The following is a 21,275-nucleotide window of genomic DNA, read 5'->3' as shown; positions in this document are numbered from 1 at the left end:
GTTCCCTGGCGGCAGCTGGTTGGTTGGTTGGTTCCTGACACCACAGGAACAGAACAGGGTCAGTGGTACTGTTACACACACGCCAGCATTGAGTGTTGCCACAGCAATGGGGGGAGGGTAGAAAGGGAAGGAGTGCAGGAGAGGCCTTGAGCCAGTTGGCGGTGGAGAGGAGCCTTTCCTGGGGTGATGGAGGGGTTTGACATGGAACAGCATGTGGTTGGGGGCAAACAGGCCTCCGCTAGCAAATATGCAGCAAAAATGGGCTGGGCTATTTGTTTATTTAAATTTATGCAAATGATAAACTAAAGCAGCCAATCCATATGCTCCATGCACTCTTGTCCCCTTGCAACACGAATAGTGAGTGCAGCTGAACAACTTAATATGCCCAAACAAAAATGACATTACAAGTAAGCTGGGGTTAAGAGGACATTAATAATTCCGGGCAGTCTATGGGAGGGGGAAAGGGGGGTGCTGCAATTAGCCCCAAACTGAGCATTATAAACCTAGGAAATTCAAAGTTAAAGTTCAGCTTAAAGAAACGCAGATATTTCAATCCATAGAAATACACAGTTAAGACACCCACACAACTGTAACTCTGCTCTGTAGTGACGCCATGCAGTAACCATGTATTATGATTAATGCCCTATGGTGTTTGTAGTCACAACTCAAACGGAGGCTTAACGAAACATTGGCTTTATTGCCTGTTCTCCCTCCATGGCGTCATTCACTGTAGGGCAGTGCTGAGGCCGTCTGGGTGCCTTACCAGCGCATTGCCAGACCCCACCAGGACTGCAGCTCTTGTGTTTCACTTTAACTGAATGTCCTGAGGGACAGAGGTATTTATGATGACACCAGCCCTGTAAGGTCAGTCACCCTAAATAACTGATGTGTACACTGCACCTACCAACATTTGCTGACCAAAAAAAGTGGATCAATTTGCATAAAACAAAACCAATTTGCATAGAGTGCTTGCTGGTGGCACAGAAGGCTTCCACCTGGGACAAAGCACTGTGGAGGGGCATGGGGGTGGTGGAAAGAGGCGCAGGACGGGGGCAGGTTGGAGAGGACCAGCAGAAGGGGGAGAAAGTCAAGCAGAAAAGGCTGTGTCCAAGTAGAAAACACTCCCCATCGGAGCCTGTGCTACAGCCAAACATTCTTAAATCTCACTATTCCTGTGCTGTCAGCCAATACCTGTGGCACCCACTGGCAAAAGTGACCCCCTCCAAACACACACAGGATGACAAACCGCTCCTGCTATCAGTTACTTCAGAGGTTTGTGGTAGAGCTAAATGCACCAGCCTTGCTGATGAAACACACATTGTCAACATGGTGGGATTTGTTACGTTAAATCTTTGGAAAGTACTTGTTTCAGCGAGAAATCAGCACAGAACACAGAGAGATGCAAACCCAGGAAAAGTCTTTATTGAACTAACACTAAAACAAACCAGGACTGGCTGAGCTACCCCATAATATTCTAACTCTGTTGCTATGGCAACATGCTAGGCTCTGTTGCTATGGCAACCTAGGCAATTAGGCAGGACATAAATTACACAACATATTCCTCCCCCTTAACGAAAACACCCATTTAACAGAGCAAACATTAAACTAGGGAATGAGGGTAGACCGTCTCATTTCCTGACTAAACCCCGGGGATTATTCTGCCCCGTAACATGGGTTTGCCCTAGCTAAAGATCCAGCCATTGAGGAGGCCTTCGCTCTCTAGGTGGATTATGGCAGACTTCTGGTGTTCTTGCACCATAAGGTGTTATTGGTGCAGATCTAACAATGGGCTCAGGACTTGTAGCTCGAACAGGTGAAGATGTTGTTTCTACTCGAACAGGGGAGGGGCTGTATCGGCTGTAGAGGTGGATGGAGAAGGGAAGTCAGGAACGGGTGACTCTTGACTTGCTTATATCTCACCTGTAATGGTGAGGTCAGGCAGTTCAACTGGAGATGTGTCCTTGGGACATGTATGACCTGGCAACAACTGATCTACCTGCCGCACACAGGTGAGATCACCTGCTATCTGGACAGTGTAGGAAATTGGTCCTATTTGGGCGATGACTGTAGCAGGGACCCATTTAGCTCCAGAAGCATAGTGCCGAGCTAGGACAGGCTGTCCAGGACTAAGGATTCGGTCTTTTGCTCTGTGTGCATATCTGATGACTTGTTTTGCTGTTGACTTTGCACAACTTGTCATGCTTTGGCAGGTTTCAGCAGATCAAAGCAAGTGCGCAGCTGTCGTCCCATCATTAGAAAGGCAGGGTACGTTTTGGTCGTATCATGAGGTGTGTTTCTGTAGGATAGTAAGAAGGTGTTCTGACTCTTTTGAATGGACGAATGTCCCCTTGCAGATCTTAAAGCTTGTTTCATGGTCTGCGCATACCTTTCAGCTAATCCATTGGTGGATGGATGATATGGTGCTGAAGTGATGTGATGTATCCCATTTGCTTTTATAAAATTTTCAAACTCCTGAGAGACAAACTGCAGTCCGTTGTCGCTCACAAGTTGTTCTGGCAGACTGAAATGACTAAAGATTTCACACAGTTTCTGGATAGTACTTTCAGCAGCAGTGAACGGCATTACAGAGACTTCTAGCCATTTAGCGTGAGCGTCTACAACAACCAGGAACATGCTTCCTTCAAATGGGCTAGCAAAATCAATGTGAATATGCTGCCACGGGTTTTCAGGCCAGTCCCATGGGTATAGGGATGCCAGCTGAGGTGCATTCCTCACACTCTGACATGAAATACAAGCTCTTGCTTTCTCTTCAATGGCACTGACCAGGCCAGGCCACCAAAAGTAGCTTAGTGCAATTTCTTTCATGCACACTATTCCACAGTGACCTGAATGTAGCTGTTCTAACATCTGTGATCTCAGTAGTGATCGAATAATGATGCGCATCCCCCACAACAAGCAATCAGAATGGATTGATAACTCCATCCTCCTGTACATGTAGGGAAGAAGGTCGGGTGAGACCTGAGAGTACCATAGAGATGTTCTGTCTTCGAGTGATTGCTCATCCATTCCAGTATAGGTGAGTGCGCACCCCGTGCACTGGTTCCCGGAACTTTTTTGCCCTTAGCAAGCCCCATAGGGCCGGCTCCGGAGCCCCCTGGAATGCCGCACTCATGCCGCGGTATATCAGGCGCTGCCGGCCCTGAGGGCCCTCAGTTCCTTCTTTCCGCCCGTTGACAGTTGCTGGAACATCTGCCCCTTGCTTTTCAGCAAGTAGCAATCCCTGTTTCTCAGTGTTGTTGTTAGCATAGTGTTAAGTATAGCAGTTAAGCTAATTAGTGATAGATTAGAGTTAGATCAATAGATAGTTAGCCTTTCGGGGCATAGGATTGAGCCATGCCTGGCTCAAACAGTTTTAAGGCCTGTGCCGTCTGCAGCAAGGCTTTCCCAGTGAGCGATCCTCACGACCACTGCCTCCATTGTCTTGGGGAGCAGCACCGTAAGGACAGGTGCCAGATTTGCAAGGCCTTCAAGCCCCGCACTCAGAAAGAGCGGGACGCCTGCTTGAAGGCCATGCTCATGGAGTCTGCACTCCGGCGGGACTCAGAACCATCTCGATCCCCTGCGGCGCCGAGTGTATCCTCGGTGCGGAGCGCACCACCGGCACCAGGACCGTCCCTACAGCAGTTTGTGGTACCGAAACGGAAGAAGCGGCAGGAGGCCGCTCATATGGACTCCCCGTGCCACCGGTACAGCCGGGGGTTACTCGGGAGATGCCCCAGCCACGCACGGTGGAGAGTACTCCGGCACCGGCATCTCCTCACAGGGAGCCTCCCCCGACTCCTGGGGGGTGAAAGAGTGCCCCTGCAAGGGCCGTCAATGCCAGAGGCATTCACTGCGGCATGCCCCCTCATGGGCATGCCCATGCCTCAGTCTCCCCCTCGACCGAGGGCGCAGGGACCAGCGTCTCGGGGTAAACGCGTGCTGGGTGGCGGAGACAGGAGTCGAAGTCTCCCACCAGACGGTCGTGGAGGGTCAAGAGTGCGGGCTCCCCTCCCAGCTCCGACACTCAGTCATCAAGCTCCTCGACACCGCAGCACCGAGGGCAGTCTCGAGACTCCAGTGCGAAGCGAAGTTGCTACAGTTCCGCCTCGCGTGGGGATCAATCTTCGGGATCCCGCACCAGGGCACCGAGCCCAGCACAGCACCGGTCCCGATCCCGAGATCACACTCGCAGCCCAGTGCGGACGCAAACGCCCGACTGCAAACATGCCTTGCACCGATCCCGCTCACCAGCAGCCAACAGAGAGGCACGGCACCAGTCTCAATCCCCGGCATGCAGCCCGGCGCAGATCCCGGTAGCCGAGGAGTCACGGGGCGCTCGGCACCACTCCCGATCCCCAGCATGCCACTCAGTGACAGAAGTGACCAGACATGCTCAGCGCTGGTCCCGATCCCTGGCATGCAGCCCAGTGCAGATCCCGGCGGCCGATGAGATCTGGCAAGCTCAAAGCCGATCCCAATCTCCGGTGCGCAGCCTGGAGCGGATCCCGGTGATCGAAGGGACCCAGCCCTCTCGGCACCAGTCCAGATCCCCGGCCCGCAGCCCAGTACGGAACCCATCTCCCAACAACCGGCTTGCCCGGCACCGATCCAGGTCCTGGTCCCATAGCCAGCTTGGGGACTCTAACAGAGCCCGGCGCCGGTCCAGATCCCCAGCATGCGGCCCGGAGTGGATCCTGGTGCCCGAGGAATGCAGGGACCGTCGCTCGTCATCCGGTGCCGAAGAGCATCGGCACCACTCCCGATCCCCAGCCCGCAGCCTGGCACTGAAGGACTCGGTACCGAGGGAGCCCTCGGCACCGCGTCATCGCTCTCGATCTTCAGAGTCCAGGCGGGGGCGCAGTCATTATGGTCGGCACCGCTCCAGGTCTCCCAAAGGCAAGCGCCGCTACAAGACCTCGGCACCTAGGAGGCGGTCGTCCAGCTCCTCCAGCCGCTCGCCCCCGTCGGCACCACAGGCACCGCCGAGACTGCTCCTCTTTATCTCGGAGCAGGTCATCAGAAAAGACCGGGAGGGACCACAAGTCCCAGTGGCACCGGTTCAGTAGCTCTGGGCACCATGCTCACCGGGATGCTTCCCACTCGGCACCGGGGCCGGTCCTGGCATGGCCTCAGGGACCGTGGCAATGGCCCTACTGGGGGCCCTGGGGAACACAGACAGCCCAGGGTACGGTGTCGGTCCCCTTTTCGATGGCCCACCTGCCACCGCCCCCTCCAAGTTAGCCGGACAAGGGTCATTCCTCTGAGGAGGAATCCAACCCCCAGGAGGGTCCCTCTGCAGGGCCCCTCCCACAGTCCTCCTCCTCCTCCTCCCCGGACGATACGACCGCCAGGGACCATAAGGCACCCCTACCTGATTTTAAAGCTCACCAAGAGCTACTTAAGAGGGTGGCGGAAAATTTGAACCTTGAGCTCAAGGAGCTCTCTGAAGAGGAGGACCCCCTCTTTGGAGTATCGGAGTCGGCAGGGCCATCCAGGGTCACCCTCCCCATACACGAGAGGGTCTTAAAACTCGTCAAGGCCCTCTGGCAGACCACTGCTTCAGTTGCCTCTTCTTCCAAGGGCACCGAGAAGAAGTATTACGTCCCAGCAGAGGGGTTCGAGTTCCTCTATAATCATCCCGCTCCGGGGACGCTAGTGGTGGATGTAGCCAACCAGCAGGATAGGCAGAGGGCCCAGGCAAACACCCCCAAAAATAAAGAAAACAAAAAATTAGACCTTTTCAGCCAAAAGGTCTATTCTACGGGGGCCCTGCAGCTGAGGATCGCGAACCACCAGGCGCTCCTCGGCCGCTACAACCTGAACCTCTGGTCCTCCCTCCAGAGGTTCGTGCAGGGTTTGCCTCAGGACCAGGCAGCAGATTTTGCCATCCTCATTCAGGAGGGCGTGAAAGTAGCGGGAGCTGCCCTCCAGTCAGCCAGTGACACGGAGGATGCCACTGGCAGGGCAATGGCGTCAGGCATCGTTATGCGACGGTGCTCCTGGCTGCAGTCGTCAGGGCTGTCTCAAGGGGTGCAGTAGTCAATCCAGGACCTGCCGTTCGACGGTGCTGGCCTCTTCTCGGACCGCATGGACGACAAGTTGCATGCCCTGAAAGACTCCAGGGTTACCCTGAAGTCTTTGGGGCTGTATACGCCGCAGGCCTCAAGGCGTCAGGCCCGACCGCGTCCCCAGCGCCAGCCCCAGCCTGCACCCAGCCCACCTCCCCGACCCGCTCAACCCAGGAGGGGTCAGGATAGATATAGGCAGTCAAATCACTGGGACTGCCAAGGCTCCTAAGCGGGTCCTCAGCAAGGGCCGCCCAAAGGTAACAAGCGGCAGTTTTGATGGTGCGCCTGAGAGTGGCACCTCCCCCATCCCTCTGGATCTAACCCTCCCATTTGTGCACAGACTGCAGCCATATTTCACAGAGTGGCAGAGCATTACCTCAGACCGTTGGGTCCTGGGTGTAGTTCGCAGCGGTTATGCTTTGCAACTCTCGGCCTTCCCCTCAGACTCTACCCCGTCCATCTTCAGGGGCCCCTCTCACAAGCATCTCCTCATCCAAGAGGTAGATTCTCTCCTCCTCCTCGGGGCGGTGGAAGAGGTTCCTCTTTGGGAAAGGGGTTCTACTCCCGATATTTCCTCATTCCCAAGGCAAAGGGGGGCCTGAGGCCCGTTTTGGACCTTCGCCATCTGAACAACTTCATCAGGCGCTCAGGTTCCGTATGGTTTTCCTAGCCTCCATCATTCCTGCTCTAGATCCAGGGGACTGGTATGCTGCCCTCAACCTGAAGGACGCATATTTTCATATCACTATCCTCCCTGGTCACAGAAGGTTCCTCCGGTTTGTAGTAGCAGGCTGCCACTACCAGTTCTCGGCCCTGCCCTTTGGCGTCTCATCCGCACCCAGGGTTTTTACAAAGTGCATGGCAGTGGTGGCGGCCCGACTGGCTAATCTGGGGCAGGTCCAGGGCCCATGTGAGGAACAGCCTGGCACTCACCTGCGCGAGATGCACCAGACTGGGGCTGCTCATCAACGAGCAGAAGTCCACTCTCACCCTGGTGCAGCGCATAGACTTTAACGGGGCCACCCTGGACCATCCAGGCCAGAGCCTTCCTCCCACAGCCTCGCTTCGAGTCAATGGCCGCCATAATCAGCGATCTCCACAGGTCCCCCACGACGACAGCCAGGCACTGCCTTCAGCTGTTGGGACACACGGCAGCATGCACGTATGTGGTGAGGCTGGCTCGCCTCAAGCTCAGGCCTCTCCAGGAGTGGCTGGCCTTGGTATACACACCAGCCAGGCACTCATTGAGCAGAGTGGTCACTGTCCCCACTCAGGTACTGTCCTCCCTGGATTGGTGGAGGGACCAGGGGAGGTACTGAGGGGTGTTCCCTTAAGAGACTTGACACCCTCAATAACTCGTATTACAGACACCTCGGATGTAGGTTGGGGGGGCCCACATCAGCAACGACCTCAGCATCCAGGGACTCTGGTCAGTGCAGGAGCAGTGCCTCCACATCAACGTCCAGCAGCTCAGGGCAGTCCGTCTGGCCTGCAAGGTGTTCCTCAGATTCCTGAAGGGCAGGATGGTGCAGGTCCTGATAGACAACACAGCGGCCATGTTTTACATAAATAGGCAAGGGGGGGCCCGCTTCTCAGCTCTTTGCCAGGAGGCCATTCAACTTTGGGACCTTGTGGTGAGGCACGACTTCCACATATCTACCTCTCACCTCCCAGGGGTCAGGAACGACGAGGCGGACAACCTCAGCAAGTCATTTCTACCCCGCTATGACTGGTCACTGCACCCGGAGGTGGTGACTTCCATTTTCCGCAAGTGGGGTGTTTCCCAACTGGACCTGTTCGCGTCGTCCTGGAACAAGAAGTGCTTGAGGTTCTGCTCGTTCCGGGGTCGCGAGCCAGGCTCCATCTCCTACGCGTTCCTCATAGACTGGACAAGGACCCTGATGTATGCATTTCCCCCCATTCCGTTGATGCCCAAGGTACTCTTGAAGATCAAGAGGGACAAGGCGGATGTCATTCTGATCGCCCCGGCCTGGCCGAGACAGCATTGGTTCAGTATGCTATTGGACCTGTCCATCACCACGCCAATACCGCTCCCGAAGCGTTATGACCTGCTCTCCCAGGACCAGGGGCGCCTGCTACACCCGGGCCTGGACTCCCTCCACCTGACAGCATGGAGACTCTGTGGCTGACGGTGCAGGTCCAACAAGTTCTGCTGGGTAGCAGAAAACCTTCCACTCAGATGGTGTACCGGGCCAAGTGGAAGCGGTTTACCTGTTGGGCGGAGTCCCAGGGTATCCCACCGAGCTGCTTGCGCATACAGGTGATCTTGGAGTACCTGCTGCACCTAAAGCTGCAGGGCCTGGGCCTGGCCTCCCTGAGGGTACACGTGGTGGCCATCTTGGCCTTCCACCAGCCGTTGGAGGGGAGGTCGCTGTTCTTGCACCCTATGTCTCTCATGTTCCTCAAAGGGATTGAGAGGCTATATCCGCAGGTCCGTGACTCGGTGCCTCCCTGGGATTTGAACCTGGTCCTCACCACACTGACGGGACCCCCCTTCGAACCTATGGCTACATGCCGATCGCTTGTCCTCTCCTGGAAGGTAGCCTTCCAGGTGGCCATTACATCGGCTAGAAGGATCTCTGAGATTAGGGCCTTGACCTCAGAGCCCCCCTACACTGTCTTCTATAAAGACAAGGTGCGGCTGAGACCCCACCCGGCCTTCCTGCCTAAAGTGGTGTCTCAGTTTCACTATAACCAGGATATCTTTCTCCCTGTGTTCTTTCCTAAACCGCATGATTTGGAGGAGGAGCGGAGATGGCACTCGCTAGACGTGAGACGGGCCCTGGCCTACTACACAGAGCAGACGAGGCCATTCTGGAAGTCAACGCAGCTATTTGTAGCAGTGGCGGACCAGATGAAGGGCTCACCTGTCTCCACCCAGCGCAGGAATCCATTTTAAGGCACTTGGAGGAGAGGAAGGTGATCAGGAACAGTCAACACGGATTCACTAAGGGAAAGTCATGCCTGACCAACCTGATTGCTTTCTATGATGAGGTGACTGGCTCTGTGGATGTAGGGAAGGCGGTGGATGTGATATACCTTGACTTTAGCAAAGCTCTTGATACTGTCTCACACAGTATTCTTATCAGCAAGTTAAAGAAGTATGGGTTGGATGAATGGACTATAAAATGGATAGAGAACTGGCTAGAGCATAGGGCTCAACGAGTAGTGATCAATGGCTCCATGTCTAGCTGGCAACCGGTCACAAGCGGAGTTCCCCAGGGGTCGGTCCTGGGGCCGGTTTTGTTCAACATCTTTATTAATGATCTGGAGGATGCGGTAGATTGCACCCTCAGCAAGTTTGCGGATGACACTAAGCTGGGGGGAGTGGTAGATACCCTGGAAGGTAGGGATAGGATACAGAGTGACCTAAACAAACTGGAGGATTGGGCCAAAAGAAATCTAATGAGGTTCAACAAGGACAAGTGCAGAGTCCTCCACTTAGGAAGGAAGAATCCCATGCACAGCTATAGACTGGGGACCGACGAGCTGGGCAGCAGCTCTGCAGAAAAGGACCTGGGGGTAACGGTGGATTAAAAGCTGGATATGAGTCAGCAGTGTGCCCTGGTTGTCAAGAAGGCTAATGGCATATTGGGCTGCATTAGGAGGGGCATTGCCAGCAGGTCACGGGAAGTGATTATTCCCCTCTATTCGGCATTGGTGAGGCCACATTTAGAATATTGTGTCCAGTTTTGGGCCCCCCACTACAAAAAGGATGTGGACAAGTTGGAGAGAGTGCAGCGGAGGGCAACCAAAATGATTAGGGGGCTGGAGCACAGGACTTATGAGGAGAGGCTGAGGGAACTGGGCTTGTTTAGTCTGCAAAAGAGAAGAATGAGGGGGGATTTGATAGCAGCCTTTAACTACCTGAAAGGGGGTTCCAGGGAGGATGGGGCTAGGCTGTTCTCAGTGGTGGCAGATGACAGAACAAGGAGCAATGGTCTCAAGTTGCAGGGCGGGAGGGCTAGGTTGGACATTAGGAAAAAGTTTTTTACTAGGAGGGTGGTGAAGCACTGGAATGGGTTACCTAGGGAGGTGGTGGAATCTCCATCCTTAGAGGTTTTTAAGCTGAGGCTTGACAAAGCCCTGGTTGGGATGATATAGCTGAGGTTAGTCCTGCTTTGAGCAGGGGGTTGGACTAGATGACCTCCTGAGGTCCCTTCCAACTCTAATATTCTATGATTCTATGATTCTATGATCTCCACCTGGATCACTGCCTGCATCAGGACCTGCTACGAGCAGGTGAAGGTGCCGCTTCCAGGAGCTGTGACGGCACACTCAACCAGAGCCCAGGCCTCAACTGTGGTCTTCCTGGAGCATGTGCCCCTGCAGGACATCTGCAGAGCAGTGACCTGGTCATCGGTCCACACCTTCACATCCCACTATGCTATCGTGCAGCAAGCGAGAGAGGACGCAGGCTTCGGCAGAGCCGTGCTGGCGAGAGCGGCTAGACACTGACTCCTACCCACCTCCAAGGTATGGCTATTTAATCACCTATACTGGAATGGATATGAGCAATCACTCGAAGTAGAAAACAGGGTTACTTACCAGTAACTGTTGTTTTTTGAGATGTGTTGCTCATATCCATTTCACACTTGCCCTCCATTCCCGCTGTCAGAGTCGGCAGAAAGAAGGAACTGAGGGCCCTCAAGGCCGGCGGCGCCTGATATACCGTGGCATGAGCACGGCACTCCAGGGGGCACCGGAGCTGGCCTTATGGGGCTTGCTAAGGGCAAAAAGATTCTGGGAACCAGTGCACAGGGCGCACACTCACCTGTAATGGAATGGATATGAGCAACACATCTCGAAGAACAACAGTTACTGGTAAGTAACCCTGTTTTCCATGCATCACTAGGTCCATAACACGAGTTGCCTTCTTTACTTGAGTAGCAGTGATGGGTGTGTTCTCTACCTGTTCAAAGTAGAAGATTTCTTTCTGGCCAATATCTTGATGTTTAACTGGTAAAAGTAGCCTTGAGAGACCATCTGTGTTGCACTGCAGAGTGGATTTCGATATTTGATCTCATGTGTGTGTGAAGCAAGCAACAATACCCATTGGTGCATACGACTAGCAGCCAATGGTGGAATGCCTGTGCATGGTCCAAAAATTGATGTTAAAGGTCGACGGTCAATGAGAAGTATGAACTTCTGTCCAAACAAGTACAGGTGAAATTTCCAAATTCCGAAAATAATTCCTAATGCTTCACGTTCGATTTGGGCATAGTTTCTGCTTTGCTTAAGGGGTGCGTGAGGCAAAAGCAATGGGTCTCTCCTCTCCCAAAGGCATAATGTGTGACATGACCGCTCCCACTCCATAAAGGGAGGCATCGCAGGCCAATTGTAGAGATAAGGACGGATCAAAATGCGTCAGAACCTCTGAATTTAGCAATGCCTGTTTAGCCTTGTGAAATGCAACATCATAGGCTTCAGTCTACAGACCTTGTTGTGGCCACAGAGTTCATGTAGTGGTTTTAGTAGTGCTACTAACTGTGGAATAAACTTTCCATACTAGTTCAATAGCTCTAAAAAACAGCGAAGTTGGCTTATGTTTTGAGGAGGTGGAGCTTCCACAATAGCCTTGTCTTTGCAGGAGCCTTACGAAGGCCAGTAGCATCTATGATATGTCCCAAATATTCAACAGAGGGCTGGAAGAATTCATATTTGTCTTTGTGGACTCGTAGGCCATACTCTTCCAGTCTTTGTAGGGTAGCCTCCAAGTTCTTAAGGTGATCCTCCTCATTCTTGCCAGTGACCAGGATGTCAAGATAGCACTGGACTCCTGGCAAGCCACTCAAGATCTGGTCCATAGCCCTCTGGAACAAAGCTGGAGCAGACATTATTCCAAAAGGCAAGCGACAATATCGGTACAGCCCTTTATGTGTCAAGATAGTCAACAGCTCTTGTGACATCTCATCAAGGTACATCTGTAAATACGCCTGACTCAGATCAATCTTGCTGAACTTTTGGCAACCAGCCAAGCCAGCGAAGAGGTCATCGATGTGGAGAAGAGGATATTGCTCTGCACACAACACTGGGTTAACAGTGACCTTAAAATCCCCACAAATCTGAATGGGGCCATCTTTCTTCAATACTGGAATGATTGGTGTTGCCCATTGGCTGTGGGTAACTGGTACTAGGACTCCATTTGTGACCAAGCGGTCCAGGTCTGCTTCAACTTTTGGCCTGATGGCATATGGCACAGTTCTGGCTTTCAGACATTTTGGTTGGTTGTCAGGCCTAATGTTCAATTTCACAGTGATTCCCTTCATACTTCCCAGTTCCTCTCCAAAAACAGCAGCATGTTTCTTTAATACAGATGTCAGACCTGTTTTTTCTTTAGCCAGCCTGTGCACTTCTGCCCAGTCAGCTGGATCTTCCTAAGCCATGACCTTCCCATTAAGGCTGGGTAATTGCCTTCCACCACAAACAATGGCAATTTAGCAATATGTCCATTGAGCTCCACTAGTGCCCAACATGGATACAGCTTCCCCAGTGCACATCTTCAGAACAGTTTTTGTCTGAGATCAACGAAACTGCTGCGCCGGTGTCCAGTTCCATGCGTACAGATTTACCTTCCAACAGCAGGGTTACCCAGTGTTCATGTGAGCCAACTCCCATGGACAAGACATGGAGCGGCACTTCTTCTTCTGACTGGGTGTCTCTTTGATCATCTTGAGTCTGCTCTATCGCGTGCAGATTTTCCTTTTTGGTCCGCCACATGGCAGGCTTCTTTTCTCTGGTTTGCTTGTTCAGTTTGACTCTTCTTTCTTTTGTTTGCAGGCACTCTCAATGTGTCCCTTTTTGCCACATTGTCGACACACTAGGTCTTTACACCAGCATTCTGATGCATGGTGACCCGGCTTTCCACAGTAATAACATTCCTGGCTCCCCACTGTTTTGTGGGTAGATTCTCGTGACGCCTTATGCACTCTGGTCAATGTACTGAGCTGTTGGGCTTTCTCTGTGGGCAGTTCCATAGAGATTGCAGTTTCAATGGTCTTTTGCCAGGTGAGCTGGGCCTGTCAATAGGCGCTTCTGTATTGCTTCATTGTGCAGACCACACACTAACCTATCACGTAGGGTGTCATTTAACACATCATTGAATTCACAATGTTCAGCAAGCTTCTTCAGAGCTGCTACAAATTGCACAATTGTTTCACCTTCTTCTTGATTCCTTTTGTGGAACCTAAATCTCTCTGCAATTACCAGCAGTTTTGGAGAAAAATGTGCCTCCAGGATTTTCACAATGTCACTGTAAGATTTTGTCTCTGGCTTATCAGGGTGCACTAAGCTGCACAATAAAGTGTGGGTTTTAGCTCCTACAACACTTAAGAAAATGGGCACCTTCTTTGCATCTGTACTTTCATTTGCAATAACAGAAAGCTGAAAACGCTCACTAAATGAGTTCCAATTCTCTAGAGTCTCAGGAAAGGTCCAGGGGTCCCATAAGTGTAGCCATTGCTGCCCCCCCCCCCCTTTTTTTTTCTCTTTCGCTTGTCTTTTAGTATCTTATATTCATGTGTGTTGGAGGTCGTTCACATAAATTGCTAGTGATTTCCATTCATTAGCACTGCTTTTGTTTTGTCCTGGTTCCCAGTTTCTCTGCTTCACTTCAGTCAGAACAAAGCAGATCCTGTTTTAATTTCAGTTTGAACTGTCAGGGTAAACAGCCCAGCCCCCAAAACAGCAAAAAGGGTTTTTTTTTACATTGACTTTTACTTTTTTGCCAGTGCCGCATCCTCCGTTGCCACTGTTGTGATGTTGAATCCTTTTAATTGCTTGTATTCAGAGAGAGAAGAACCAGCACAGGAACACAGAGCGATGCAACACAGGGAGCATCTTTATTGAACTAACACGAAAACTAGCCAGAACTGGCTGAGCTAACCCCTAATAGTCTAACTCTATTGCTATGGCAACAAACTACGCTCTTTTGCTACAGCAACCTAGGCAATTAGGCATGACACAAAATGCACAACAGATTCTATCCCTGCCTCTGCCACAGAGTGCCTGTGTGATGCCAGGCAAGTCATTTTTTCAAGCATTTCATAGATGGTCAGTAATTGTGTGTTCCTCATTTTATGGCTGCCAACCTTGAGATCTGGAAACCTAATCTGAGGCAGTGCTGAGCAGCTGCAGTCACTGGAAGCTGTGTTTGAATACATTAAGTGCTGTAAAATGCTAAGTACTTTTAAAAAAATCAGGAGCTAAGCTGCTCAAATTGAGCACCCAAAATTAGTGAGTACTTTTGACGTTGCTCTCTCTGTATCAGTTTTCGACCTGTAAAATGGGGATAAATCCCCCCCCATCTCAGAGATGGTGTAAAGCTAAATTAATATTTGTGACTAGTGGCTCCGATAGTGATGAGGCCCATAAAAATCCCTGAGAGGAAATCAATTCTGAACAGGGCCTGAAAACTGCGCAGTAAATAAGGCCTTGGGCCAGCCACTCACAAACAACAACAAAAAAGAGGGTTAATTACCAGTAACTGTTGTTCTTCAAGATGAGTTGCTCATATCCATTCCAATATAGGTGAGTGTGCGCCCTGTGCACTGGTTCCCGGAATCTTTTTGTCCTTAGCAAGCCCCATCAGGCTAGCTCCAGCGCCCCCTGGAGTGCCATGCTCATGCCGTGGTATATGAGGCACCGCCGGCCCTACGGGCTCTCAGTCCCTTCTTTCTGCTGACTCCGACAGCGGGGACGGAGGGCGGGTGTGAAGTGGATATGAGCAACACATCTCAAAGAACAACACTTACTGGTAAGTAACCCTGTTTTCTACTTCGAGTGATTGCTCATATCCATTCCAATATCGATGATTAAAAAGGGGAGGAAGGTATCTTGATTATAGTGGAACTGGGAGACCACCTTAGGCAGGAAGGCTGGATGAGGTCTCGACTGCACCTTGTCCTTATAAAACACAGTGTAGGGGGCGCTCCAAGGTCAACGCTCTTATCTCAGAAACCCTCCTAGCTGAGGTAATGGCCACCAGGAAGGCTACCTTCCACGACAGGACAAGCAGCGGCATGTAGCCATGGGCTCGAAGGGGGGCCTCATTAGTCTGGAAAGGACCAGATTTAGATCCCAGGGAGGCACCGGGTCATGGACCTGCAGCTAAAGCCTCTCCACCCCCTTGAGGAACCTGACTGACATGGGGTGGGAAAATAGGGACCTCCCCTCTAGCGGCTGGTGAAAGGCTGAGACAGCCACCAGGTGGACTCTGAGGGAGGCCAGTGCCAAACCCTGGAGTTTCAGGTGTAGCAGATACTTCAGGATCGCCTGTATAGGCGAGCAGCTCGGCGGGATGCCCGGGGACTCCGCCCAACAGGTAAACCGTCTCCATTTGGCCCAGTACATGACCTGAGTGGAAAGTTTTCTGCTGCCCAACAAAACTTGTTGGACCTGTGCCGAGCAGGCTCTCTCCCCCTCAATCAGCCACAGAGCCTCCAGACCATCAGGTGGAGGGAGTCCAGGTCCAGGTGGAGCAGGTCGTGATGCCTCGGGAGCGCCACAGGTGGGGCGATCGACAGATCCAGCAGCATACTGAACCAGTGCTGTCTCGGCCAGGCTGGAGCAATAAGTATCACGTCCACTCTGTCCCTCTTGATTTTCAGGAGGACTTTGGGCAGGAGCGGAATGGGGGGAAACGCATACATGAGGGTCCCCTTCCAGTCTATGAGGAACGCGTCGGCGATGCAGCCCGGCTCGTAGCCGCGGAGTGAGCAGAAACTTGGGCACTTCCTGTTTCAAGATGATGCAAACAGGTCCAGTTGGGGAATACCCCACTTGCAGAAGATAAAAGTCACCTCCTCTGGGTGTAGTGACCAGTCGTGGTGGGGTAGAAACAATCTGCTGAGGTGGTCTGTGAGGTGAGAGGCAGATAAATGACAGTCGTGCCACACCGCAAAGTCCCACAGGCGAATGGCCTCCTGGCAGAAAGCCAAGGAGCGCGCTCCCCCCTGCCTGTTCATATAAAACATGGCCACTATATTGTCCGTCAGGACCTGAACCATCCTGCTCCTCAGGAATCTGAGGAACACCTTGCGGGCCAACCGGACTGCCCTGAGCTCCCGTACATTGATGTGGAAGCTCTTCTCCTTCTCCGACCATAGCCCCTGGGTGCTCAGGTCAGTACTGATGTGTGATCAGGGTGACCGATGGGGCCAGATTCCGGAAAGGAACCTCTCTCAACACCTCCCCGGGAGTCCTCCACCAGTTCAGGGAGGCCAGGACCCTTGGGGGAACCATGACCACCCTGTTCAAGGGGTGTCTGATCAGTGCATACACCGAGGCTAACCATGCCTGGAGAGGCCTGAGTTTGAGGCGAGCCAGCCTCACCACATATGTGCAGGCCGCCATGTGTCCTAACAGCTGTAGACAGTCCCTGGCTGTCATCATGGGACACCTATGTAGCTGGGTGATTATCGCAGCCATAGCCTCGAACCGAGACTGCAGGAGGAAGGCTCTGGCCTGGGTAGCATCTAGGGTGGCCCCAATGAACTCTACGCATTGCACTGGGGTAAGAGTGGACTTCTGCTCGTTTATGAGCAGCCCCAGTCTGGTGCAGGTCGCACAGGTGAGGGATAGGCTGTTCTGAACGTTGGCCCTGGACCGGCTCCTGCTCAGCCAGTCGTCCAGATACGGGAAGATCTGCACCCCTCTGCAGTGCAAGTGGGCCGCCACCACCGCCATGCCCTTGGTAAATACCCTGGGGGCAGACGAGAGGCCAAAGGGCATAGCCGAGAATTGGTAATTGCAGCCAGCTACCATAAACCTGGGGCTGGGAAGGATGGAAATATGAAAGTACGCATCCTTCAAATTGAGGGCGGCATACCCATCTCCTGGATCCAGGGCAGAGATAATAGAGGCTAGGGAGACCATGCGGAACCTGAGATGCTTGATAAATTTGTTTAGTTGGCGTAGATCCAATATGGGTCTCAGGCCCCCTTTTGCTTTGGGGATGAGAAAGTACCTGGAGTAGAATCCCCTCTCTATTTCTTGTGGCGGAACCGCTTCCACCGCCCCTAGGAGGAGGAGGGTAGTCACCTCCTGCAAAAGGAGTTGCTCGTGAGAGGGGTCCCTGAAGAGGGACGGGGTGGACAGGGGAATCCAGAGGGAAAGCCGTGAACTGAAGGGCATATCCCCTGAGAACTATGCTGAGGACCCAACGGTCTGAGGTGATATTTAGCCACTTGGCACAGAAGAGTCTTAGCCTGTCTGTAAATGGGACGAGTGGATCCAGGAGAGAGGTAGTGGTGCCACCTGTGGGTGCCCCCTTAGAAGGACCTTGCTGGGAGGCTGGGGATGAGCCAGAGCGGTCACGTCGTCCGAACCCCCTGCTCCTGTCCCGGCCCCTACAGGGCTGAGAGGGTCTAGGTGATGGCCTAGGGGGGTGGCTGTGCCTGGCATTGGGGCTGCAGCTGAGACTGATGCCTCAAGACCTGGGGAGTGTAGAGTCCCAAGGAACAGAGCGCAGCTCGCGAATCCTTCAGAGCATGCAGCTTTTCGTCAGTTTTATCTGAGAACAGGCCTGCCCCGTCGAAGGGCAGGTCTTGTATAGATTGCTGCACCTCTTGGGACAGCCCCGATGACTGCAGCCACGAACACCGCCTCATGGCTATTGCAGAGGCCATGGCTCTGCTAGCGGTGTCTGCAGCGTCAGTGGCGGTTTGCAACGCCGCCCCTGCCACTGTGACGCCTTCTTCCAGGACTGTGGCAAAGTCCGCCGCCTGGTCTTAGGGCAACCACTCCGTGAACCGCCTCATGAAGTCCCAGAGGTTAAGATTGTACCGCCCTAGGAGGGCCTGGTGGTTCGCAATATGGAGCTGCAAAGCCCCAGTGGAGTAAACTTTACGGCCAACCAAGTCAAATTTCTTGCTGTCCTTGTTCTTTGGTGTGGGGCTTGGGCCACCTTGCCTGTCCCTCTGGTTGGCCGCATCAACCACCAGAATCCCCAGGGCTGGGTGGGTAAACAAAAACTCAAACCCCTCTGCCGGGACATAATATTTTTTCTTGGCGCCCTTGGATGTAGGGGCAACCAAGGCAGGGGTTTGCCACAGGGCCTTGGCCAGCTTAAGGACCCTCTCATGCACGGGTAGGGCCACCCTTGATGGTCCCACTGACCCAACAACCCTGAAGAGGGGATCCTCCTCCAAGAGCTCCTTGAGTTCAAGGTTCAAATTAGAGGCCACCCTTTTCAGGAGCTCCTGATGGGCCCTGAAGTCTGGGTAGGGCGCCCTGTGGTCTCTGGCAGCCGCCTTATCAGGGGAAGAGGAGGAGGACTGTTGAGGGGGCCCCGTGGAGGGTCCCTCCTCAGGGTCTGATTCCTCCTCCGAGGAACGGCCCTTAGCCTGTTGGCTTGGTTGGGGGGGGGGGGGGGGGGAGGGGCACTGACTGCACCACTGAGGATGGGACTGACAAAGTCCCCTGTCCCATCTGTGCCCCGCATAAGGCCACTGACAGGGCCCTTGTGGCCACCCCGGTTCTGGCATCGGTACTGGCTGTAGAACGTTGTGAGGATGGTGGGTCTTGTCTTTGAAGGACCCAGCGCCACTGGACTGGTATCGCTGATGCCTCCGGCTTTTGCTGCTCTTGGTCAGGGACCGGCCTCTCAATGACCCCAACAAAGTAGAAGAGTGTCGGTGTCGCCGCGAGTGGTGCCGGCGGGAGGATGCGTGCCCTGACGAGCTGGACGACGATGTTCTCTGTCTCGGCACTGATGACTTCCGGTGCCGCTTGCCCTTCGGGGACAGGAACAGGGCCGTCCATGGTGTCTCAGTGCCGAGCCTGACTCTGAAGACCATGATCTGCGACGGGTCAAGGTGGCTGGGTCTTTCGGTGCCGTGCTCTGTGCCGAAGATCGGGACCGGTGCCGTGGTGGCGAAGGGCTCAGTGCCGGGGTTCGGGAGCAGAAGCTGCATGCACTGCACGAGGTGGACTTGTAGTGGTGTCGCGTCGAGCGTGATGCCTCCGGTGCCGGGGACCGACCTCAGTGCCGCAGGGAGGAGGGGCTCGACGACTCTGAGTTGCAGCTGTGAGGGGAGCCACCCGCGCTCTGTCCTCCATGGCCGTTTGGTAGGAGACTTCACCCCTGACGGGGGTCTCGACCATCCCAAAGGCACCCAGCGTAGGTTTACCCCAGGATACCGGTCCTCGCACTCTTGGCCGAGGCGGGGACGGAGGTGTGGGCATGGCCATTAAGGCCTGTGCCGCGTGGAAAGCCTCCAGTGTCAACAGTCCTTGCAGGGGCACTCCCCCACCCCCAGGAGTCGGGGGAGGCTCCCTGCATGGAGAGGCAGGCACCAGAGCAGGTTCAACGGGCCGTGGCTGTTGCACCTCTTCGCTCGACCTCAGCCGCGCAGGCGGTGTGGGGGACCATGGGCTCTCCGCGCCCTGGCACTGTTTCTTCTTGAGCACTGGAGAGGGGCAGTGTCGAGTCAACTCTGGTGCCGGTGGAGCACTCCGTACTGAGGAGATGCTCGGTGCCGAGGTGGAATGCGGCGGTTCGGAGGCCAGTCAGAGCGCTGCCTCCATCAGAATAGCCTTCAGCCAAATATCACGCTCCTTCTGAGTCCGCGGCTTTAAGGCTTTACAAATCTTGCACTTATCCCTCCGATGCTGCTCTCTCAGGCACTTGAGACAGCGATCGTGAGGGTTACTCACGGGAAGGCTTGAAGCCAGGTGAGCCGGGCATGGCCTGGCCCAGCCCTAAGGGCATCTATTCTAATTCTAACTAACTGAACTACTTAACGCTACTCTTAACACTAAACTATTCAACAACGATTAACAGAGTCAGTAAGGGGATTGCTACTTGTGAAAGGCAAGAGGCAAGACGTTCCGGCAACCGTCACGGGCAGAAAGAAGGAACTGAGGGCGCGTAGGGTTGGCAGTGCCTCATATACCATGGCATGAGCATGGTACTCCAGGGGGCGCCTAAGCCGACCCTATGGGGTCTGCTAAGGGGAAAAAAGTTCCGGGAACCAGTGCACAGTGGCGTGCACACACCTATATTGGAATGGACATGAGCAATCACTCGAAGTAGAAAAATATATTGAATAGCTGCACACTCCTCACGACCTGTCCGTCCTGTGCATGGCTAGAAGGCACCTGTTGAAAATATACCAAGTGCTCATGTAATTAAAGACTAAATTAAAGATTGTATCCAAGTGTGTGGGGACAAATTAAGATGGCACAGGCAATCTTAATCCTGGAATTTCCTAATGCTGCAGTGCTTAATTCAGCAATAGTAATAGCTTTATGGAGTTTTTTTGTGTGTGCAATGTACTCACATAACAGTGATGGGGAGAAGGGGAGAGCAGACCCATCTAGCCACTCTTCTTCTCTATTTAACATTACAGAGGGAGCAGAAAGATGGTTTTTAGCCCTGGGCACTTTATTCTGCTACTCTCACTAACCCCCCTTTCAATTATATAGTTGATTTTGTCTATAACAGTAAAGCCATCAACTGGTAAAATTGCTGGAGGTAAGCAGAGCAGATAAAGCACTCCAGTAGCAGAGCAGCTCTGCAAAAAGGACATTGAACAGATGCTGCAGTTCTGCTTATCCACTTTTTTCCTGCTCAGTCAAGATATTTAATTGAGTGAAGAGGAATCAATCTGAACTAAAACACACACAGGAACTTGGCAGAGCCAGAGCAGACCAGTCCAGGCCTTCTCTGTGCCAAATGGCTTCAGTGCAAACAGCGCTGCTGCCTCCTGCTGGCAGGAATTACTAACTCGCATGCCTCAGCATAGAGCCAGGAAGATGTAGTAGAGAGAGCAGTGCATGCCTGGAGCGAGGCCTAAGGCCTGAACCAAAGTCAGCAAAAACCATGCTATAAAGTCAGGCTCTGTCATAATGGTTCCTTTGCTTCCTGGGGTAGTGACTAGTGTTTAATATATGGGGGAATAGCTCCCTCTAAGGTCTGTACTTGTCCTGTGTCCAGGGAATTTTTAGCCCATAGTGCACATTTTGTATTTCAGTCCACCACGTTTCCCTGTTCTCCAGCACAGCGGTGTGTAGAGGGGAGAAGGGCTTCTTTGGTTTTTATCACCTTCACTGCTTGTGTTGCTAACCTCATAGGGATCAGATTAACATAGTCTTTTCCCTCCTTTAGTAAGGGCTTGTGATACACATATTGGGGAAATCAATGATTATTCCCAATTGTTTTATTGTTTCTGCTCCAATCAA

The sequence above is a fragment of the Emydura macquarii genome, unplaced genomic scaffold (genome assembly GCF_026122565.2).
Source record: "Emydura macquarii macquarii isolate MOO-44397 ecotype Brisbane River unplaced genomic scaffold, CSIRO-AGI_Emac_v2 contig_1483, whole genome shotgun sequence".
In the NCBI taxonomy this organism is placed as follows: Eukaryota; Metazoa; Chordata; order Testudines; family Chelidae; genus Emydura; species Emydura macquarii.
The sequence above is the reverse complement of the archived record's forward strand: the minus strand, read 5'-3'. Positions refer to the sequence as shown.